General features: G+C 46.1%; 1 protein-coding gene across 2 annotated transcripts in view; it reads right to left on the reverse strand.

Annotated features, from left to right (window-relative positions):
* Bcar3 (BCAR3 adaptor protein, NSP family member) overlaps positions 1-25225 on the reverse strand; it is a 106126-nt gene that overhangs the window by 71415 nt on the left and 9486 nt on the right. The window lies entirely within an intron of this gene.

Genomic DNA, 25225 nt, shown 5'->3' on the forward strand with positions numbered 1-25225 from the left:
TCAAGAACATCTCTTATCAGTAACGCTCCCCACCCACTGTGTAAACCTGAGTGACTCAGCTGAATATCTTCTAGTAGTCACTCCATCTAATGTACACTCTGCGTCAGCTAAAATCCTCCATCAGGGCTGACCAGATTGCTCAGCAGTAGACAGCAGGGTGGTCCTGGGGAGGGTGGCTTACTGCAGATGTGGAGAGACGGGAGAAGAGTGGGAGACACCAGATCTAGCGCTTGCTGAGCTCGCGTGGTTTTAGAGAGGCAGACATTGTGGAAAGGACAACGACTTCACAGACGTCAACCTCAAAAGGGCAACACATTCGCACAGATTTGAGATCACTGACGAAGAACGGAAAGGCTGTAAAGCCTGCACGGCCGGTCTCTAAAGAACAGGCAGGCTTCTTAGCACAGAGACAGAAAGGCCACTGTAGGAAGGCACTGACAGTTGCTACCTGGGAAGGGTGAGCCCAGTGCTGAGGCCAATGCTGGGGACATGAATGACTGTGGCAAGGTCACTTGGGATCAGAGTGTTCCATCCTACAGGTCAAGGATGCAATGACCCTGTTGTGAGGTGGGAACCTACTCATAAGCACTCCTCACACCGCCACGGCTGTTCACTACTCAGAGCTGTTCAGAGCGTGCAGGCGAGGGGCAGACTGGTATTCAAGGCGCTGCTGGGCAAGCAGATAGGTTCAGACTTGAGTCTTTTGTGGGTCAAAGGATCTGAACAGTGCCTAAGTTTGCAGTAACAGGGTATGTTCCCTTTGAAGAGAGGTATGAACCAAAACCCTTCCACACTTTCAGCAGAGGAACACAGTCTGCGGGGCAGAAGGGGCAGGGGTGGAGGGAGTCCCCTTGCCAGGCATCTTAAGTCTTCCTGCTGTGACATCACTACCTCCCTCTGCAGGTCCCTGTGAAATCAGTGCTAGGTTCATCTGGAAAGTGTCATGCTTGGAATGTGGTCATGTCATGAAGCCTTGGTTCCATGAAATATCCCACCTAAGGTACCCAGGTTCGCTATGATCCTGGGGTCACCTTCCTGACTTTTGGCATCAGAACATAAATCTGTAACTATACTATCTGTAATTTAAAAAACGGTCCGCAGCATTTTGCTTGCATTTCCCTGTTTAAGTTCTTAAAACTTGGGGTTCGCTCACTTAATGTTTGGAGTTTACAGGCCCAGTGGCCCAACCCTGGGTCTCACTAACCATAATGCTGACTTTCATCTTCTCTGTCTTTCTATTCCATGGACATTTTAAAATTTACTTCATACACACACACATGCCCTAAAGCATGGATTAGAAAACAGAAAAACAAAAAAACACTGGTGTGTATTGTCGGAATTGATGGCTTCCAAACCTTTTGGTCTTAGTATATATCTGCCTATTAATTATTGATATTAGAAAATAAAACTGAGACACTTTGAAATATTTATCAAAGCGAGAGAGCTTATCCAGGATATCCAAGGCTATGGAGAGAGACTCTGCCTTCAACAAGGAAAAGCAGAAAGAAATGGAAAACTCCATTACAGGACTGGGGAGACGGCGTGATGACTTGAGGGTAAAGGTGCTTGCAGCCCAGGCCTGAAGACCTGAGCCCTGGGTCAAAGGCCGGGAATCCATAAAAAGGTGGAAGGAGAGAACCAACACCACAGAGCTGTCCCCTGACCTCTGAATGTGCACCGTGGTGTGTGTGCGCATGCACACATACATCATAATAAAATAAATAAAAAATTTATATTTACGTAAGACATTTAAAATAGGCACGTTTATACAGTAAAGATTTAGTGAGGATGACATCACTTTAGCTTCATGGATCTTAGCATGGACTTGGTAGGACTCAGCTGAATTCGAGTCTACTGCCTTCCATGGGTGTCATATGCACTGTTTTAAATCAAGAGCGAAACACTGGAAGCACGGGTAAGTTAAGTGGCAAAGGGGAGGCTACTTTAAAAAGAAATTACAAATATTACAACTACATCACTAAATTACAGATAGTATAGTTACAGATTTATGTTCTGATGCCAAAAGTCAGGAAGGTGACCCCAGGATCATAGTGAGCCTGGGTACCTTAGCGAGACCCTGTTGTTTTTAGAAAAGACAACAGAATCAAATGCATCAGCAAGTGGTAGTTATCACTACAGCTTTTCCTCCTCTTTGTGTTTTCAATAGTCTCACTTTGAGTCCCAGGCAGGCCTTGAATTCACAACGGGCTAGCTGGTGGTGCAAAAATGGAACCAAAAATCAAGTGTATGACTCTCAGACTGCCTGTTCTTTATCTGTTATATGTGATTATGTGACCAATAACTGGAAAGCACTGGCTAATTTCAGCATAACCCTCCCCACTCACACACACATCACTCACACCACATCACACATACCACATACACACCACACACACACGTCACATACATTACATACACACACATCACACACACACGGTACATTTGTCTGTTAACATTACCACTGACCTCACTGGGGAGGTCATTAAGTACCAGGGACTGTCAAATTCATGGTGAAAGATACAAGTTTTTAAAACTCCTAATTTTCACTTGAAAGATTAAATTTTTGGTTTTGTTTTTCCTGTCTTTCCCCCACCGCAATCACTGGCAAGTAACAGTATCAAATATTTCCCTTGGGCGCCATTCATTTTCAGGAAAATATCTGTCAAATACCAAGACTATAATGTCATGATTTGGAATTTCAACTTTTTTTTAAGCAGTGCTGTGACAATAAAATGTTTTAGGCCACAAGGTTTTATTGCGTCATTTTCCTTAGAATTGTGTCTAGAATCTGTGCCCTTCTTACTGCCTTGGCCGCAATATACTCTTACCCTTGAAAGCCAGGGCATTCCTCCCTCTTTCTAGAAATGTACGTGAAAATTCACTTCACTATTCTAGCCAAGTCTCAGGCTACACCTCAAACTCTATCGCTAGGGGCTGTGTAACCAGCACGGCTGGGCGGTGTGCCGGGCCTCAGTCACCCCCGAGGCTCTGCTGGCTGCAGGTAGCATCTTCAGTGAGAGACAGAGCCCCTCACATGCCACCTGCTTCCTAACAGTGAGAGTGAACAGGCTTTTTAAGAACTGTGGTCTGGAGGCTGGGACGATGGCCATGCTTCTTTTCCAGAGGACACAGTTTTCCAGCACCCACACAGGGCAGCTCACAAACCACCTGTAACCTTGACTTCAGGGTATTTGACAGCCTTGCTGGTCCCCAAGTGTCTGACGTGTGTGTGCGCACGCGCGCACACACACACACACACACACACACACACACACGAGCACGTGCGCTAGCAAATAGTTTTTTTAAAAAACGAGACCTAGTAATATTATTAGTAAAGTTTTTAACCTTTTCGTAAAAAGTAGTCTGATGTAATGGTAATGGTAGTAGCACAGAGAGGAGGACTACAGGGGCCCTGTCCTGAGGTGTCAGTCATTTCCTCTACCGTTGCCACTTAAATATCATCACAGAGAGAAAAGGCCAGTCGCATCCTGGTACCATTGTGAAAATGGACTGGCGGTTACAGAAGCTCTCCCTGCTCAAGATCAAACATCAGGAACTTTCATTCCAAACGGTGTTTGCGTGTGCGTGCATGAGTGCTTGCCTCTAGACACAAATGTGCACACATCAGCCTAGTGCTAAAAAATTGGATTTTATGCTGTAACACCAGGTGTACAGATGACAAAACTGGACTGCATTTGGAATTCACAGTAAATGAAGAGTTGTTTTTTTTTTTTTCTGCTCTTAAGGTAACTATATGAGATGATGTGCTAATTTGCCTTATTATAGTAACCTTTTAACTATCTGTATGCATGTACCCCATAATAATATACTGCATACCTCAGATAAATACAATAACACTGACTTTTTAAAAACTACAATCAGGCTCTGGAGACCCCACTCGCATGGTGCCTGTCAGTCTCCCTCGGCTCTCACTGGGCAGCGGCGCACAGACAGATCAGCCTCTGCCCTTTGAACGCTTGCTGCTACCAATCGAACACAGCTTCAGCAGTAGCATTCCCTCGCGACCTCCAACTCGTTCTTGCTTTCCTTTACCTTAACAGAACACTCATCACCTACGACACACATCACACAATCATCTACAACACGCAATGGAGCCTGTCGATGTCTTTACAACCCACTAAAGGCAAACACCATGGAGCATTGCGGTGGTCAAGACCCAAGCCATCAGCCAGTCATGGAGGGAGCCAAGTACAGCTTCACGGGCTTAGCAGAGGAGCAATGCAAGCAGGGAGCTCTGAGGTGAGAGGTCTTCTGGGCATCCCATGCTGCACTCACTAACAGGCTGGCACTTCAACCAGGCATTCGAAGCACCTCGAACATCTTTAAAAAATACAGCCGTTGCTTGGTGTTGTCCTTAGGAGACAAAATTCATTTATTCAAGATTTTATATTATGTGTATAAATGTTTGTCTGCATGTATATAGGTGCACCATGGAGGTCAGAAGAGGGTGCTCGATCCACCGGAACTGGAGTTGCAGGTGGTTGTCAGCTACCTTATGGATTCTGGGAACTGAACCCGGGTCCTCTGAAAGAGGAGCAAGTGCTCTTTACGAGAGCCATCTCTTCAGCCCCCTAAGTTCATCTACTTGATGTAAATTCTTTTTTTCTTTTCTCTCTTTTTCCTCTCTTTCTTCCCTTTCTCTCTCTCTCTCTCTCTTTCTTTCTTTCTTTCTGTCATTTCTATTTTTAGGGTGCTGGGGACTGGACTCAGGATCTTGGGTTTACTAGGCAAGAGCTTACACCATTGCAATATGATATGGCCCACATCTCAGTCCAGTGACTTCCTTTGAGAGCCTCGCTGTCTGTGTGATTGTCACTAGTCCCAGTGACCATTTGAAGTTAAGTAAAATGTCCAAGTGCTCAATGGCCACGTGCGGTCAGTAGCTCTAGTCCTACGCATCCCAATCATGGACCAGCTCTGCCACCAGAGTCCCAAGTTCTACCCCAGTGAGGGATCCTCTACAAGACACTTCCAAACAGAAGGACATCCATCTTCCAAAGAGATGCCCCTTTGTTATCCTTGGCCGTGATTTACTGACTAAATGAGCAAAGGAAATTTCAGGTTCAGTTACAGGTGAGGTCTCCCCAGACACTGGCTTCACAGGCCAGCAGTGCAATAAGTGTATTCGCTTTTGGAAGTCATTTTTTTTTTAATTATCTGCTCAAGACCCTGAAATATTTTCATGTCCGTAGACTATTTTAGATGTCAAAACTAGCACAAGTCACCCGAACATTCTATAGCAGGGTGTGAACAATTCTGACGCGGTGGAAACCAGGTAGAAGCCACGCAGAGCCATTCCCTGCAAATGTCAGCAATGAAGTGAAGGCTTTGAGATCCAGGGTCCAGTGTGATGTACTGAGACTTAAAAGGGGGAGAAGATGCTCCAGTATAACTCTGAATGTGTTGCCAAAAGCTGCTCGTGACAAGCAGAGGATGCGCACTAAAGAGTAAAGAGGGATGCTCTTCCATGGGCCTCCATGTAGAGACTCCCAAGGCTACTCTTTAACAACCACAGCTTCAAGTGGGGGAGACGAGAAAAAGGAAAAGACAAGTATTCCCCATGAGTTGGCTAGATACATGAGAGGTGTGATTTCCTCTCCTATCTCTGACATAACCAGTGAGTGCATGTTTCAATTTCCTTCCCACCAGTGACTGTAACTCCTATTCCTAATAGTCTCCAGGGTCTAAGCAGCAGAGCTAAGGATAAACTATTTGGAAACCCCAAATTACTTAAGGAACCCATCTTGGTCTCCTTCCTGGGAAAGGCAGGCGTTATTGTGGCCAAGGCTGCTCCTCCCAGATATGCTTCATCCGAGAACCTTCCTTCTGAGTCCTTCCTCCAGGAAGTTGGCCCTAGCCCAGCCTGACTTCAGGTCACTCCAGTCCACACCACTGTTGCATGCTGTTCTAGGTGGCCAGTCAACCTTCCCCCTGCTCCATTAAAGAGGCCTGGCTGAGGGAAAGCATAGAGCACCCAGCATCTGGGTGATCCCATTTCTTGGGGGACACCGGCACTGGCTTGGGAGCCACAAAGGCACAGCACCTGGTAGAGGAAGTACAGGTTAAGCACCCCCTTTCCCAAGAAGGTTTAAGTTTGGAACTCATTGCAGGAGACAGGAGAAAAGAATGTTCCAAGGAGGGGAAAGAATGGAAATTTATACCCAGATAGGGTGGGAAGGGCAGATCCTAGAGTACAGAAAGTTCCATCTAAAATCAGAGCTCCAATCACAGCGCACGACTGTGTCTCCCTTTCTGATATGCTCACCAGTTGAGCTGGTCTGAGGAACGCAGTAGCTAAATTATATCTGGACTTCAGTTAGGGCGCTGAGAATACATGATATTGTTAGGACAAGACGCCTTACAGGAAGTCTGAGCAAGTAGCTTAGTTTCAAACTGAACCAACATCGTCCCAGCAAAACCAAAGCAACCCCTGATTACCTAGAAAGGCCCTGATGCATCACCCCAGCCTGGCGGCCACACTAGTCACACTGTTATGGTGGTTTGACAGCACCGTGATCAATGGATGCATGAAGGGGACCCAGGAGGGCTAGCTCACGGGACAGGCACCTGTGCTAAGGGGTTCTGTGCACGAACTCTGAATTGTGAGAACCTGGGACCAATTTGTCACATGAACAAAATCTTTCCGAGTCTTGCTTTTGTCACCTATAATGTGGGAATCACAATAGCTCCTAGATCATAGGAGATGTGAACACCAAATAATGATAAAATTAATTCGTCAAAATATTTTTTAAAACAGTGCCTGACCCACAAAAGTCACATATAGCATAAGTCTGAGCAATGCATCAGATAACATTAATCTGGTCCCCTGTCTTCTCCCCAAATAGTTTAAGTGAAGGATAAAGTGTAACCAAATACAATGAATGGATAAAATTTTAACCTATAACTTTAAAAACCATGCTTGCATCAAGAGATGGTAGGGAAGATGGAAACTTTATGATCATCAGATTTAGATAACCATATTCAGATTATAAAATAGAGAGATGAGCTTATCGAGGATCCAGAGGGATCCTAGGCTACATTGATAGATTCAACCCCAGATGAAAGGGAGGTAGAAGCCGCTTGTCACACATGTCTGGAATACTCAGTAATATGCTAGAAGTGATAAAACAGTAATAAATGAAATACTGGCTTGTGAAGGCCAGCCAGCAAAACCAGGAGTGAGCAGAAGGGGAGGAAGTATTGACACAGAAGATATTTATCCTATCAAGAAGAGGCTTGAAGAGAGAGTTGGCAAGATTGTCACCTCACAGCTCAATGTCTCTGTGCAAGAAAGAGCAAATATTCTGTTAAGACAAGGGGTAGGGAGCCTGGCGGTGGTATTGCTCATCTTTAATCCTAGCACTTGGGAAGCAGAGGCAGGTGAATTTCTGTGAGTTTGAGGCCAGCCTGGTCTACAAGAGCTAGTTCCAGGACAGGCTCCAAAGCTACAGAGAAACCCTGTCTCGAAAAACAAAAGAGCAAACCAAAACAAAAGCAACAACAACAACCAAAAAACCAGGGGGAGGGGTGGACCCATAGGAGATGTCAGCCTCTTCCCAACCATCAAGACTGGTCATCCCAGGACACAGGAGGGAAAGGTGGTGATCATTTGTCAGTCAAGGGCTGGGCAGGTCTCTTCCAGGTGGAAAAGCCAGGCGTAAGGGTGGAGCTCTTTCTATAAAGTAACCAACATTTTAGCCTGTGCTGCCCTGTTTCAAGGGAGTCAGGCATGATAATTCACACCTGAATTTCAGCACTCTGGGAGGCAGAGGCAGGCAAGATCTCTTAAGAACTCGAGGTCAGCCTCATCTACATAGGGAGTTCTGGGGCTAGCCAAGGCAACAGTGAAACCCTGCTTTAAAAAAAAGAAAGACACCATAATATTTAATTAGACTCCTATAAGGCAAGTGGTGCTCCCTGCAATGCACAGATTAATAGAGAGATAGGAGGAGGAGTCGTGTTTGACCCTCTAACCGATCAGAGCACCTGGTATCTAGCGAGTGACAGTGTACAACCCCCACTCTCAAAAGTAGCGGCTGAGTCAGTTGTGCAGATGCCTGGACGACAGAGACCAAAAGACGAGCATGTCAGAACTGTCTGCCTCTCCCGCTTTCCTGGTTCTCCTACTGCAGGTGAAGTCGAGAGAAGATGCTCGGTGTTCAGGACATCAGCACAAGTCTCCCGAGCCCTTGTCAACACGGCTCTGAGGTGGCATGTGGAAGATATCAGCAAGGGCGTGTCAGCTCACGCTTCTCCACATGGATGGACCGGAAGGCACTGTGCGCAGGATGGAAGGAAATCCTGGCAAGCTGCTTGGAGGACCTTCCAAGGGGGGATTTGGCACGCCCTCTGGTTATTCTGTTTTCCTCATCGGAAAGGCCTTGAGAACAGAGAGAGACTACAACCCAGGTCCCCCTGGGTCACATCCTCGAATAAACCCAGCGAGGCCTGCATTCCATACGGGGACAGGAGTGCAGCAGCTCATACAGTCAATGTAGCATCAAGACTCCTAACTAGTCTCCTAGCTAGGCAGAGATTGGTGCGGGAAGGAGAAGGAGACAGAAACCCAGGCTGGTTGGGTCTGGGACAGGGGCAGTACGTACAAGACCCTGGGTTCAATCCCCTGTCCAAATACTTTAAAAAAACAGCACTTCAAAGGAAATTAAAACAATCTTTTATGAGACACCTATTTAGACACAGAAGACTGTGTCTACTCCTTCTCAGGCAAGTACTAGAACTCAGCTCACCAGAAAGGAGAGAGCATTCTCCTACGCAAATACCCTTCCCAATGGACCAGATACCATAGCAGTTGGCCTGAGAGACCTGCCTCTAAGTTGAAATAGAATATCCAATTATTCACATAAAACTGCAGCCAGAAGTCTCGAATCACAGATTTATATTCTCCAAGAGAGATCACTAGAAAACAAACAGAGGGTCTTGGCAATCTAAGCGAAGGGGGCAGGGGTAAAAATAATATTTTTGGCTCATGCTAATTATGACCCCCCAGGCTATGATCCATGATGTGGCATCTCTGGTTACAAATGGGAGTTCTGGCTGGCACCACAGCCCCTCCTGGTGGGTGAGCAGGCTGGTGTCCCAAGGTCAACAGAGATGACAGCAGGGTGAAACCAGACTCTTGTTATTTTAAGTGTATTAAATGTAGATAACATCACTCTCTGCTTAACTTAAGTCATTTAGAAAGCATTCACGTTTTCCAGTTTCAACTTCAGGAATGTCAAAGTCACGGAAATGATATACTCACAATTTACTCTCTCATTAGTAACCAGACTGATTCTTTCCTTTCTCTCAAAAGGACACTTGATCTGAGTGGTGGTGGTTTTGAGTCACACCTCTTAAGCAGTATTTCTCTGAGAGAGGCCTCCCTGCTTTTCTCGAGTGGTTAGAATCCAAACTGAGAAGCCCTCTGTCCTAAATCACAGAATTTCTCTTTTCCTCTCCCTTCCTCCCTTCATTCCTCCCTCCCTCCCTCCTTCCCTTCCTTCTTTCTTTCCTTCCTTCCTTCATTTAAGCTAGGGTCTCACTATATGATCTTGGCTGGCTTGGAACTTGCTATGTAGACCAGGCTAGCCTTGAATTCACAGAGGTCTGCCTGTCTACCAAATATCTCAAGGATTGCTTTTGTTGTTCTTGTTAATAATGCACAATTAGTGGCTACCAGTGTCACCAGACATTGTTTGAGATGTGACAGCAACAACAAAATGAGTCACCTCTATTGGGATCATGATTTTAAATCAGAGAAGAATGTGAGAAATCAGACCAAACTATTCCAGACTGAGATAACGCCACATGTCCCCAAACTCTGCAGAGCCAGCCCCCCATTCTGCAGTGTCATTGTGTGCTCATCCATACCCATGTGTACCCATTTGTGTGCACTCCTCCCCTCCATATGACAAACCCTTCACGTATCATTGAGCCTGGGGAGAGGAGGCTGGAGCAAGGGATGGGGCCAGGTTGATGAACAGTTAGTAAACGACACATTGAAACGAGCAGGATGGCCCAGTGAGGTAAATGCAGAAACAGCAGCCTGCTTTCTACTTCAGAAAGCTGAAAGGATTAAAACTTCACTGCAAGGCAATGATGAATGTAAAGTTAGCAACATTTAACATGGCACACGCGCGCCTGTGTGTGTGGGTGGGTGGGTGGATGGTGTGTGCACGCGCAAGCCCATGACCTGCATGTGTGCGTGCTTGTGGAAGCTGTTGGTGTCTTTCTCCACTGTGCTATGATGTATTCTCCTAGCACGATCTCTCACTGAACTTGAAACTCTGTTTGCACTTGGCAGGCTGGCTTCTGGATGCCCATAATTCACCTGCCTCTGCCCTCCCAAGGCTGCAGTCCAGGAACACATGGCCATGCCTGGCTTTTCTTACCTGGGTGCCAGGATTCGTGTTAGGTCTGAGGGTTGCACAGCAAGGATCTTACCTACTGAGCCATGCCCCCAGCCTTAGTGTTTAATCAGATTCAGCTATTCCTCACGGTGTGCAGGTATCAAAACATCACATTATCCAGTCAATAGGGACAATTCTTAAGTTTTTAATGTGTGCACTCAAACAAATGCAATATTAAAATGGTGAATATGCTAGGTTTTGTATTATGTATATTTTCACAAAGTTTTTACAGATAAGAACTTCTAAATATGGGACAATATGAGAGAAAAGTCGAAAGGAAAGTGACCCGTGTTGGTATTTGAAGGCTCAAGACGAGTGAGTGCAGGCATTGTTTGCTGTTGTTTCGTGGTGTAATCCAAAGAGGTCTGAAAGTACCCTCTAAATGAACAGGAGTGGGATTTAGTTTTATTTGTTTATTTTGTTTTGTTTTGATGCGGGGTCTCACTATGTAGCTCTGGCTGCTCTAGAACTCCCAGAGATCCCCCTGCCTCTTCCTCACAAGTGCTGGGATTAAAGGCTGATGTTACCTTGCCCAGCCTTAGACAATTACTTTCAAAAATTCAGAAACAGTAGCAAAAATCCACCTGTTTTTAGTTTACAACTATTATAGAACTGTAGAATAAGTGGCAGGTATAAACCCATTATATTATAAAACACAAGGCTGGGACAAAGCTGAACTCTCAATTACAAGGCAGATTTCAGAATACAGGAGACGGTGCAAGAAGGACCCAGTTACTGTGATGTTTGGAGGGAAGTATGGGCCCTCAAGTACTTATTTTTGGAAAGAAAGACTGGGAATCCATTAGGGGTTTGGTTTTCATTAACACAACAGAATAAACACAAAATAGAGATAAAGATTGGGCAGAAATTAAATGGTAAAGAGCGATAGCATGAAGAACAACAGACAAACTCGACTCTTCACAGAGCCTGCTGGACCGAAGCCGACAGAGTGAAGGGGGCAGAAGACACCGCAGGAATGAAACAGAGGATAATTATACATGTGGTTAGGAAAACCAAACAGATGTGTAGGGGAAAACAAAAACAAGACAAAAAAAGAGTACTAAAACAGACTCCAAGAAGAAAGAGAACACTCACTCCCACAACCATCCGAAACACAGAATTAGTGGTTCACAACCTCCCAGTAAGAAAATCTCTGTACACGACGGCTTTTACTACATAGTCAGTTCTGCCAGGCTGAAATGATCCAGTCTTTGGAAAGTAGAAAAACTCCCCGGGAGACTTGACAAAGAAGATGCTAAGATGTTGCTAGAAAAAGCAAAGTTAGGAAAAGGAAAGAAAAATGAAATGTATATGCTGAATTTCACAAATTGTAAGAAAAAACAAAAAGGTCTAAACAAAATACTGACAAACCAAAGCCAAGAATGCATGAAAAATACAATCAAGTTAGATTTGCTCCAGGGATTTTGTCAATTTAATAGGAGAAGTTCTAGTCATACTAGTCATACATCCGTGGGGCACCCAGTTGATTGGGAACATACTTTTTAAAATCATCATTTCATGGCATCCGAGATCAATGAAAGGTTTCTAACAGCGAGCATCAGTCTCACTTATAAAGCATTAGAAGTATTAGTAGGATCAGTCAGTCATGGCATCAACAAATCAGAAACAAGGGAAAGACACCCTAGTTACTGCTTCTGTCTACTGTGGGCTTACAGGCCTTAGACGATATAGCTAAATAAGAAAAAAAAAAAAAAACATAAAATAAAGGTACAAAAGCTGGCAAAGGGAGACTCAAACTGTTACAATTCATAGATTATGTTAGGATATGAAGGGGAAATGTCCCCCACACGCTCATGGTTTGCATACTGAACGGCTGTGGAACCTTTAGGTGGTGGGACCTGGCTGGCAGAAGGAGGTTCCTGGAAGTAAGCCTTTGTGGTTATACCATCCTCGGCAGTCCATGATGGGAAGTCCAGAGCCACAAGTTCTTACTGCTGTGAGTGCTGGATCATGCTTTCCCCATCCGCCCCCAGCCATGAGCCCATAACCTTTCCCCCTTTAGGTGTTTCTGTCAGTCCTTTGTCAGGGTTATGAGGATAGTGCTACGTTACTGTCTGCACAGAAGCCAAAGGAAATCTACAAAGATCTCAGAAGTAGGGCAAGGATCTAGATATTAAAGTGCTATATAAAATCTTCGAATTAAAGCTTCCTGAGGGCAGGAGCCAGCAGGTGTGTACGTCTGAGGTAGAGTCCTTGCTTTGTGGGTGACTTATTGTTCCCAAAATTCACTCATTCCTAGAACCCCGGGTGCAACAATAATACAAGAAGACTTGCCAAGTGTGGCCAGTAGCTGAGTCCGTGTACCTGAAGTACTGGGCCCCCAAAAGGAGTGACCCTGCAAACCTGGAATCTACCAATTATTTTCTTAACCAATCCCTGCACCAGGGCATGCTGCAAAAGCCAGGAAGAGGGACCCAACAACCAAGACAAAGCTTGTTTCCCACTGGTAACTTGGCTTCAGCACCTTAGAATCTCTGCTATCCACCTGAAACTCTACTGACCTCTCAGGATCTTGGCTGGGAAGAGAGGAAGGGGGATACAGCGGCAGACTCTACCCTACTAATCTTCCTTTCAGCCTATTAGAATCATATATTACATGTCACAATATGTTTAATTCGAATGTTTAATTAGAGAAGGTTAATGTACAGAAAAGTTCAACATCTTTTTTATTCCATTAGAAGTTATCTGTGGTTCTGGGTTTCTGTCTATGCTGCCAGCCTTAGCTTTTTCTAACTCTAATAAATCCAAATTCTCTGAATCAGCAAGCCTCGATTCTCCAACTTATTAACATTTGTCCCCAGAAAAAATAACGTGACCACTCTTCTATGCTCCGTCACAGCCACGACTCAAAGAATCAGTAGTGTCTCAGTTCACCTTTCTTATGAATCAGGAAGTTTTTAATCTTTTAGATTTATTTATTTCATGTGTATGAGTGTTTGCGTCACGTATGTTTGTGTGCCACAGGCAAGCCTGGAGCCCACAGAGGTCAGAAACGAACATCAGATCCCCTGGTACTGGAGTCACAGACGGCTGTGAGCCCCGATGAGGACGTTGGGAAGCAAACCTGTGTCCTCTGGAAGAGCAACAAGCACTCTAAAACAGTGAGCCATCTCTGCGACCCCAAGTCCTGAAGTTTTAAGGTAAGATTTATTGAATATGCACTGTGCGCCCTGTTTCTCTCCCTGGACTGTGAAAACATTGAGCACAGGCTCCATATCATTGCCATTTTTGCTCAATAAACGTTGGTTTGTGTGTATGAGTGTGTAGGTGTGTGGTCTGCACTGTGCAGAAGACCTGGACCCCAAACCTTCTCTTTCATCACACTCAGTGGGTTCACCAAGGGGAAGATAATATCAGATGAAGAGTGCTCATAGATTGAGGAGTCTAACCATTAAGATCGTTGGGACTGAGCTGTGACAACCTCAGATAGATCCATCAGCCATAGAATATCCATTCCCAAGGCCCCACACCACAGACCAGAAGCTTCTGAAGGGATGTCGACAGGTTGGCCACCCCTGCAGAACACGAAAATCTCTGGACATGCTTGAAATGCCAGGGAGGAAGTTAACCGGGACGGTAACCCAGAGGACAGGATTCACCATGGGACAATTTCCATCTGTTGGCTGGGAAAATAAGGATAAACAGATGTATTGCAAAAGGCAGGTGCTGCTCATGGTATGCACCTGTAATCCCAGCACTTGGGAGGTCGAGGAAGGAGAGTCATGAGTTCAAGGCCAGCTTGGACTAGATAGCAACTCTCTCAACAAGAGAAACAAACCCAGCATGGAGCCAGTGAGCAAAGTCATGACATCTTAGGGGAAATATTAGCTACGCCCAGACGGACAAGGTTTCTTTTTTCTGATACTGAGATCAATTATACTGGGAAATACTAATGGTACTGGGAAATACTGTCTGATTTTGCCTTTGCTAACTTCAAAGGGTATGTAGCCGTTGGCACAAGGGCCAGAACACTTTGGACACAGGAAGATATCCTGGCCACATCAGCTTGTACAAACAAATGAGAAGAGAAACATTCTTCTGTATCTCAACATGTTTGCTGATGATACCACGATGCGTATTACACGCTGTGGACCGGACCAACGTGAGGACTTTCTAATACTCTCACAGGGTTAACACGTGACACCAGGATTCCTTGAAGACTAAATCAACAGGCCTTCCCGGCAGAGAGCCATGAAGCTCTGGGGAGAAGGAATCATCCTGCGTTTCTGAGGTCAAAGTTCAAACCGTCTACCATATGTGAGCAGCGCAGTCAAGTGTGACGACCTCCCTTGGTCTGAATATTGAGCTTCAATTAATGCCCCTAAAATCACAGTAATTTTCTCTGACAACCGTAGCATGGCACTGACTCATTCTGAGGCCACAGTGATCCAACCCCTAGGATATTTCTCATGGCCAGGAGTTAATCTGGATCCCATATTTTTTACTTTATAATTAGTGTTTTTGGACTTCCAGTATAAGTCTTTGTCTCTCCCTATAACACTTGATTTAATTAAATTTGGTGTGCTGTTTCAGAATCCGACATCCTTTTCTGTGGCTGTCAGGGGACATCCTTCTTAAGTCTCCAAGATTCACATCGGGCACCCAGGAGATTGCTATGCCAATATTATCGTCTAATTGCCCTTTTTAAATGGATAAGAATGGTTCTGCAGGCTTCATGTGCCATCATGGAGCCTGACTCTCTCACCCTAAGGATGGTACCAATAGCTATGTTTGCATGGTGCCTTCCCAACATTGCTATACACAGTAAGCATTGGAAGCCAGGTAGGGCTTGCTTTCATTAATGCCCTGCTGGTTTTACTCAAAGGAAGTCCCCTGAGATATGTGTCCATCTCCAGCTGTCACCCCAAACATTGTCTTCACTCCATAGACCAGACACCACCATCTCCCGGAGGATAATCACCAACAAAAACCGCGACCTCTCCCTCCCTCCCACTGTTCCCACCTTAGTCAGTGGCTCACTCCAGCTGCCAGAGACACACCCCACCGTTTCTAAACCTTAGCACATTTTGTAGACGAGTTTTAACTCCCTGCCTTTTGTATAAAAAACAAAACAAAAATCTGTAGATTCTTTCCGGAGGTATTTGTCAGCCTGATATTCCCCATAGTGACAGGGCTTATCATGCCTTCAGCTCCTGTCCTCTCTGTCTCCGTGATCTCTGGGCCTCTTCTCCAGGCCTTACCCACTCCAGGCCAACAATTCTTCCTGGACATTTCCCATCCACCCCCTTCCCAATCAGAGCAGTTATTCCAGTGAGCCGAGCAGAAGTCCAACAATTTGGTTTCTCTACCGTCCCTCTCTCTGTGATCTTACTGTTCTGCCATACCTCGTGAAAGCCCTTTTGTTACTCGTGGCATTTTGCACAGTCCTGCTCGCTCTGCCCTCTGCCTCTCTCTCAGACCAGTGACACCCTCCACCAGGATCCTTAGTTTTATGACCTTTCCTGCAGTCGAGGATTAAGACTGGGATGCCATAGTGGCTGTGGGAACACACAAGAGGCAGGCCCCGAGGGAAAGATTACCTACGTAATACCTCTACACTGTGTTGGAGTGTGTTCCTGTGGTACCTGGACAGGTGGTAAGGTCAGAGGTCAGGGATTAACTGAGTGGTACAAAGGGCTATCTGGTGGGTGGGAAGTCAGGGGCATGCAAAGATGGAGATAATCGTGCTGGGAAGATCAGATGGTTCAAAAGCATCATCTTTCTCCATGACCTACGAACTCCTGAGGACAAAGTCCTGCCTCTATGAATCCCCAAGACCTGGTACAAAGCCTTGCACCTGATGGTGGGTCAACATACTGTGAATGAAAATGAGAAGGGGCTCTGGCTGTGCATGTGTGCGTGCGTGCATGAGTGTGTGTGTGTGTGTGTGTGTGTGTGTGTGTGTGTAGGGGAGCGTTATTAAACCTGTTTATGCTGGCTGGAAGTGACCTTTTATACAGATCCTTCAATGGAAGAACCACCTGGCTATTTTCCCTCTCTCTGGGTCAAAGGACTCTATTTTAGTTTCGCTAACAGCTTCCCATATGGAGTCTGAGTCCACGGGGTCACGTTTGCCATCACTTTCCACTTTGAGAATCTGTGTATAGTCCTGAGAGGCTGGAGATGAGGACACACATCCCTCCTGGGGTGGGGGTGGGGTTAGGGGGGAAGCTGAGGGGGTACGCATTTCTAAAACTGCTTCTTTCTCTCAAAGAGCGGATTCCTCCTTGAGTAGGTCTAGCTCATCTGACAATGTAGCAATGCCTGAGTAAAAACGAAAAAGAAAGGAAACAGCAAGAGGCATCGCAATCCAACAGCACCGTCTGTGTTTCTTGTACCCTCCGCTACAGTGAGTTGACCCGGCAATCCAAGACTGATAGCAAGCAGGTACTAGTTGGTAAACCACCCGGCTGGGGTTAGCTTGTGCCCGGCGGAACCCCAGTGGCAGCATTTAGCTAAAGGTCACTGCTGAAATTTTAACTTGGAGGGATCCAGACTGAAGAGAGTAAGAACAAGAAAAGCCGTATCAAGGCCAGCATGTCTCTTGGCAGGCACACACGGTCCTGGCATCAGGGACCCGTCAGGCTGTGGAAGCCCAAACACAGCACCTTCGATGACAGCAGAGGCATTGTCTAGCTGGTATCTAGCTGTCCTCCCGCTGTCCCGCCCTGTCCCCTTCGCCCTGCCCCCATCCTTCCATCCTCCCCACACCCTTCTAAAAGAGCGCATTTGCTAAGGCTTCTTCTCAGGTACCAAAGGCGGAATCAAAGTGCTAAGATTTTAGTGACTGTCGAGACCGCTCATAAAAAGAGTTCCACCTAACCAGATATGAAGACAGAGAAGCTGCCTTCTGGGGCCGACAGCCATTCTCAAGGGGAGCTGCCGGTCTTATAGTTGGGAAAGCAGCTGTCACTCTTCGTGCCAAGGCCTGGCTGCCACGCAGGCAAGTCTGGCTGTCCAATGGAAATGCACCAAGAATCACACAGGTGGTTTCCAGTCTCCTGATAATCAAGAACAGACCAATAGGAAGAGCTCATTTTAATCATATATTTTATTTAACCCGTTTCGAAGATATTACCCTTTCAATACATAGTAACATTAAAAACTACTAGTGATGTGTTTGCTTTTTTTTTAGTTTTTTTTTTTTAATCTACAAGTGTTTCCTCCCCCAGGGAAGCTGTCACCACCAATCTAAGTCAGGGTCCTCTGATGGTATCTTCCTGACACTTCCTTTTATATTTATCAATGCATTTGTTCCAGGGCCCCTAAACTGGGTGCCCCCTAAGGACAGGGGCTACTTCTATTTCATTCTTCACTGGCCCCTGGTACCTAACACAATGCCTCAAATAAGACCAACTTAATAAAAATGCATGGAAGACTAACATTAATTACAGAACAATTGGGCAGGGGCTGCTTCAGTCCCCAGGGGTCAGCAAGGCAATGGTGTGCTGGTATCTTACCACCCTGGATGATGGTTATCCCCACAGATGGTGCTGAGCGTGCTGGCTGAGGCACACTGCTGTGGGGCGGACCTAGAGAATGTAATCCTAGTCAAACTCCATCAACACGTGGGAAACTTTCTCCTGCTGTAGCTGCAGGCATAGAACGTGATCTCGGGTTACACAGGAGGATTAGGAGCCTCCCTGTTCTGCCTTCCGGGAGGAAGGAAGGAAACCAACCGGCCTGGGCCCCTCCCCCATACTTGCTTTGAGCTACCCCCTAAGAATGTGGTAATCCAGAAAAGAATAAAATAGTGTGCTAATGTCCTGAAGCTATCAGGGCTGGCTGCTGGCATCAGTGTCAAGGTCCCTAGCAGCTTTGATGGTCCCAGCAACATGAATTTCCCCGGGATCCTCAAGGTCATGTATCCCAGAAGAGTCGAGCAGCTGAGGAATTGACTACTGGGGACCAGGTGAGAACTAAGAAGTGACCTGCTGGAAGAAGACTCTCAGTAGGTGGCCCAGATTTAGCTTAGTGAAAGTTAGGGACACCTTCCTATTTGGGGACCAGTTAAACATCACAGCACTCCTTAGTGTGGGTTATTTTCAAACCAATTTTATAATTTAGAATTTTCTGCCTAAGAAGCAGAGCTGGGATCTGAACTGAGGCCTCTAGCGCCTCTGTGTTAGGGTTATTTTGTCTGTAAGAGTCACCCCAATCTGATCTCTATTTGCAGGTGAATCTGGAACTATAGATTATACAGGCTAGACGGTTCGTCAGGTCTCCATAGCTTGCACATAACACAATGCTTCAACAGGACAACACGAGCTTGTCTTGGGGCACCTGAGAAGAGAGACCTTGGTAGTCTGCTTCCAAGACTGGATGATGACAAACAGAGTGGTTGTGACCTGAAGGAGAGCAGGCCATCAAGCCCAGGTCCCTGGAAGACAGTCTTTGTTTCCAATGAACAAAAGCGACTATGACTTCTCCAGAGGGCACACCCTGGCCAGACTGGGATGGCTGGCGGATTCGCTGGCATAGCTGCGGGTCTATTTACAGTGAGCCTTAGCAGATTCTGTGGGAGGTAAACTACTAAGATTAAAGCAAGGCCCTTTCCAAATAGCATGGGGGAGTCTGCAAAAAGCCTGAGTTAGAGCAGGTCTGCCCTGGGGGGAAGGGATGGGACTTAAGAAGTTCAGCTAGACAAGGACTGCATTGTGTCACTCTCTGGTCATTTTCTTGGTTGTGGTTTACAATTGGTCGGAAAAAAAGAAGAAAGAAAGAAAAAAGAAAACCTTTCCTTTCTCCCAGAGCAGCTGGGAATGCACAGATCCCAGCCCCTCAGTTCCTTGTCAAGACAGGATTTAGGGCTACCGTGGGGCAGCTCCTCTGGTCTCCTTCAAGACAGAAGCAGTGTAAGATAGGGGACAGGTTCACCTCTGACCCGGCTGCTCCTAGCCTCAGCACACCAGGGACTACCAGGGCCAGGCCATATAAAATTTCTGGGAAACCAGCAGCCCAGCGACAACAGCTGCATTGGGACGTCAAGCAGGATCTTCCAAATGTCAGGAAAACTCAGCCCACTGGAGTTTTGCCTTTTCTAGAGGCAATCTTATGCTCAGAGCTATTGAAAAGCCAATGTTACCCCCTAACCACCCAACAAGGGGGCCCTTTTATTAAATAGCATCTATTCATCTACTCAATACGTTTTTAAAACTCAAAAGCCAGGTTTCCTCTGCAGACGGAAGGTCTGCAACTTGCAGGTGGCAGAGGTGACAGGCATAAGCTACAGACACGTGGCTGCACGTGGCTCCTTGTCCTTCTGGTTATCTTTGAGAGGAAAGGCTGATTTGCTGGTGTGTCTGCTGGGGCAACACCTTGAGTCGTCAAGGAGAAAGCCATTGCTGGAGATTGTTCCAGACAACGGCACTAACAGCCCAGAGTCAGGACTTTGAGATGATTCTCAAAGGAACGTTGGCATGGATGGTGGACTTCATCCTCCAGCTCCCCCTCTGGAAAGATCTGATGTGGTGATGCGGGGTTACTTACTATCTGGGAAAGCTCGCCGGCTTTCACCAGGAGTAATTACACAGATTCTGCGGTCCAACGTCAGTTACAACACTTGTGCCGAGTCAGTCAGAGCACGTCCTGCGAGCTAATGAAACCCCACATTGTCTGCCACATGTGCCCACAGCACAAGATGTGGAAGGAATTAGCCCCTCACAGCTGTTCCCGGGAATGCCTTCCTCCACATACCCACAGGCAGGAAAAGGGCCCAAGCACCGATCTCTCGGTTATCCTGGCAACACAGACATCCCAGCAGGAACTGGTCTGCTCTCAACTCAAGGAGCGTTCTAGATTCAAACACAAATCTAACCCTGAAGATAAACGAGTCAAAGGGACACCAGGCATAAATGACGCTAACGTCAAAAGGAAATCCTGTGTGTCGGCCTCCTAGAGAAGCCTGGCTGTCCTTATGAAACAAAGGCTCCCCTGTGACATCAAACAGCAGGCTTAAGAACTCTCTGGCTTCTGGCTCTGGCCACTTTTCAAAACCACAAGTATATCCAAGGTTGGCCAAGACAATGGGAAAGCTAAGAGATATGGTCTCCGAAAGAGAAGACCAACTCCCTTCTCCAGGATGGCCCTCTGACTCTTGGCAACTTTGGCTCTATTCTCTCCAGAGCCCATGCCTGAGGTGTTAGAGGGTTACATGGGAGACTGCCGTCTTCCATTCAAGCAGACAGTTTAGGGGTGCCAACAGCTGTGACCATTGTTCTTGGAGGCCGTGGAGCCAGTGTCTGGGGAATGGCCAACAAGCACCAACCCTTTCCACCAAATTCAGTTATCCACTAGGGTCTAGGCTTAGGTACCTCAAGAGCTCCCAATCCATTTTCCCACTGATGATGATGGTGGTGTCAAGGAGGAGGAGGAGGAAGAAGGAAAGGATGAAGAGAGAAAGAAGAGCAAGATGAGGGGGAAGAGCAGGAGGAGTTCTGCCATGCCTTATACAGGGTTTGATGTCCCATAAGAATATGGATAGATAGACCCTTTAAGCTGATTGGTTTTGGCTTTGGTTTTGAGACAGGTTTTTTTTCTAGGTATCCCTGGCTGTCCTGGAACTGACTCTGTAGTCCAGGCTGGCTTCAAACCCTGAGATCCACCTGCCTTTCCTTCTCAAGTGCTGGGATTGAAGGTGTTTACCACCACCACCTGGCCCTTTAAGATATTTTAAAGCTATAACATGTAAGAACATTAATAGTGCCCTTTTATATTATGTTATATAGCATTCTTTGTCCATGACTTATTTATAGAAGGGAGGATATGATATATGTGGAGATATCAGCTTAATAACTAAACATTTGGGTCACAGGGGAAATTGTCTGCTTTGTTCAAGGTCTCCCACGGGATGGACATACAATTCGTTTTCAATTACAATAACGGTTACAGTTTAATGATTAATAAGCTAAGCATGTCTGCTGTACAAACAGCAAATCTGCCACAAGTAGTCCCCTTATCTCCCAACGGTGCTTGGAGGTGAGATAGCACTGGACCCTGTTGGTGCTAGGTTTCGGCCTGGACACACAACTCTGATAAAGTATAGCTCAGGCACAGGAGGAGGATGACAGCAAAAAGGAACTATAACATGCACAATAATATATATACTGGACACCTTGGCAACTCCAACATACTTTTTTTTTTAGTTAAAAACTTTTAATTCTCGATTTTAAAAAACCTCATTAGAGCTGCTCTTTGGCATGTCTGAATTGCCAGCATCACTCTTCTTGTGATTTGGGGCCATGATGAAGCCAAGCATGGCCACCTGAATACAAACAATGCCATACCGTAAGTCAACATGGCTTTGCACTGACTGACGGGAGGCCTCATTTACAGTGTGCGGACACCGCACCAGAGTGAGACTCTTGTCCCGTGTGGAACAGAATAGAACAGAACATAGATTTCTTCATGCTCCTTAGTGTGCCCCACACTGAAATTTAGTGAATTAGCTCTAGAATTTCCCATTTAATATTTTAGCTAAAGCTGATGGTGGGTAACTGGAACCCCCAGACGTGCAGATAGAGACTTACAATGCAAGGAAGCTCTGGTCTGGATTGCCGCCTTCTGTGTGTTGGTGGGGTACCATAAAAGGGAAGCCTAGGGTGTCCAGGAGGACCTGCCATCGCCATTTCAATGCCAGATGTGACGAGATGGAAAGGGCCCATACTCTGCGTCTGGCCAGGTCACTATAAGCTGATATTAACTGTGGATGGCTGGTGTTTGGCCGGCTCCCTGCAGCTCTAAGCCAGACCAGATGTAAATGTTGTATCGTCCACTGTGGCACATCGGGTAAAACCTCCCTCTCCAGGATTTCGGGTTCTCATTCATGCTCCTCACCTCTAACCACCCTTGTATGGAATCTTTCCTCATATCATGGTTTATTTCAAGGAATAGAGGTAACTCATAATCTGACTGGAATACTTTTAAAAGAAGAAAAAAAAATCATGTATTCAGAACTCTTAAAAATCAAGGGGAGATGTTAAAAAAAAAAACATGTTGGAAAATGATCTTTTGGTAATGAGTCTCAACAGATCAGACTTCATGAGCCTTTGGCACACAACCCATGAGGTCTTCCCACTCTCTGTGATTCACGTGGGATATACACTTGGTTCTTCTTGTATTTATGTTAAATAATAAGACTTTTTGAGTGAGGAAAAGAAGGTATGAATGTAGATTAACGGGGCTGTGAACGACACAGAAACCCTACGTTGGCAAGACCTGCTAATTCTTCTGCAGCCGGGACTTCAAACTCGGGACTTGCGTCCACCCTCTGATAAGTCTTTCACAGAGCTCTGACCTCTGCCCAAGTCGGTTTTTAAGTAAAAAAGCTTTGAACTCCAGGCAGGTTGGCAGTTTGGACGCTGCGTGTTTATGAAGGACTTCCTGGAGACAGGAGACGACCCGCCTACCCTCCTCCCCAGAAGCCCGACTCTAGCTTTCCCCCGTGTGAGTTGGCATCTGCTCAGGGAGGACCTCACGGGTTTAAGGTGTGGCTTTGTGAACTATCTGTGTCTGGTACGTGGCAGATAGCTAGCTCAAGAAGAGATAAGGCAAAAAAAAAAAAAAAAAAAAATGTGCTTCCCAGTTAGCTAACCATAGCAGCCAGTTCTGCCTCTGCATCTTGCAGCCTGACATTGATTGGTGCTTGCTTCTGGCAGTCATCTTCTTCATCCTGCCTCCTGGATGCCAGCGGGGCCATAGTAACAATAATGCCCTCGGGTGTTTGCTCATCTCAGCAGCGGGCTGCCTGCAGGCTCTCTGCTAGGAAACCACAGAGCTGGGTGTCCCACGGGTGGTCCATCCGATCTGACATGAGAAGCACTTCAGGGCCTTCTGACACTGTCCACGGAGAATGCCTGGCCTTCACCTATTTTCTTCTTATAAACATTATGAAATTAAAATTGGTGTTTCAGTCTTGTCTGCCCGCTCCCCAGCCCCCCAAATCTCTACTGCTCACCTCTCAGCTTTACCCACTCCAGTTATAGACCACACCAGATTTTTAGGGGGTTTGCAAATACACCCAACTTGCTCTGAGCTCCAGCTCCTTGCCTTTGGAAGCGCCTACACAGGTCAAGGTCACCTTTTTCATTAAGTAGTCATCTTATAGTCATCTTAGATCTAAAATCATCTCCTTAATGACCTTTACAAATACAAAGCAATAACTAGCTATGTCCACCGGAGGCCAGAATGTCAACCTGTTTCTTCTAAAGCATTTGGTATACTCTCGAGTTGTCTTATTTGATTGCTTGTATCTGATCGCAGTTCAGAGAAGGCATGGCTTCAGACGCAAGAGGACAAAAGCTGATTACCACAATACTTTGGCTGCGAGACTACCTTCAGTGCTGGACCAATCCTTTAAGTGCTCAATGGGACTGGGGAGAATTTTCCCGTGGAAACCCTGGGGAGTATAAAGTCAATATACTCCGAAGAACACGGGTATTCAATCTATAGATGGAACCAAAAAACGAGTCCGGATCAGAGAAGCTTTTTTTTGCTACAAGGTTGGACAAGAATGAGGAGGGAAGACACCGCCCTGTTCTTTACCTGATAACATCCCACGCTGCTGATCTACAGGAAAAGGAGCACAGTTCCCAAACTGGCTCTAACCAGCAGGGGCCAATCACAACCTAGGCACTAGGAACCCAGAGAAACAGCATTGGCAGCTGTGACGCTTACTTACCCAGAGCCCTGGCCTCAGCAGAGAAAAATCAATCTTTCCCCAATAATACCGTGAATCTGATCTGGCAATGCAGCCTGCAGAATTTAATTTTGGCAGACTGGCAGCTAAAGGAAGTGCGGATCCTAGCTTACATATGCCTTGGCATTGCTGCAGAATTAAATGGATGTAGTTTAATCCAATACTATGATTTTTTTATGTGTTTTAAGAGTCTTAATGTAGCAAGTTTGATTTTTAAAACTCAAATATTACATGATATGAAGAAATGATTCCTTTAAAGTTGTTATATTTAAGTTGTGGTTACAGACACTTTACACCCGAATCCTTATCCTTAACAGGCACATACAAAAATATATTTAGATAAAAGAAGTTTATTAGAAAATGAAGATTTGCTTCAGTGATAGCAGAGGGAGGGGAGACAGGAAGAAAGAAAGGCAAAACACTACTGGCTGTATCAGTTGGTAACAGCTAAGGGGCAGGGAGAGCTTTAGAGACATTAAATTGTTCATTTGAGTTAGGGATGCAGTTCAGTGATAGAGCACTGGCCTCACATATACAAGACCCTGAGTGCTCTAACACCGGAAGGAAGAAGGAAGCGAAAAAAGGGAGGAGAGATTCATACATTGCATAGATTTAACAGAAAGCCCTTTATGATGGAGGAAGGTCATTGGCTAATAAAGGAACTGCCCTGGCCCATTTTATTGGTTAGAGGATAGGTGGGAGGAGTAAACAGATCAGAACACTGGGAGGAAGAGGAAGTGAGGTCAGAGACTCCACAGCTCTCTCGGGAGCAGACGCCTCAGAGAGAGACGCCAGGCCCCGCTCCCGGGATGAAGCTCCGACCCAGGATGGACTAGGCTAGAATCTTCCCGGTAAGACCGGTTCTCACAGATTATTAGAGATGGGTTGATCGGGATGTGAGAATTAGCCTGTAAGGGCTAGGGCTAAAGGGCCAAGCATTGTTTAAATGAATACAGTTTGTGTCTTGTTATTTCGGGCATAAGCTAGTCGGGCAGGGCAGGCGGCCGGGGGTGCTGAGAACGCAGCCCTGCCGCCCCTATTACTACATTTGGCGCCCAGACGTGTGAACAACTAAACC

Source organism: Microtus oregoni, unplaced genomic scaffold, assembly GCF_018167655.1.
Source record: "Microtus oregoni isolate MIOR12 unplaced genomic scaffold, Mior012 000000F_ref0000247, whole genome shotgun sequence".
Classification (NCBI taxonomy): Eukaryota; Metazoa; Chordata; class Mammalia; order Rodentia; family Cricetidae; genus Microtus; species Microtus oregoni.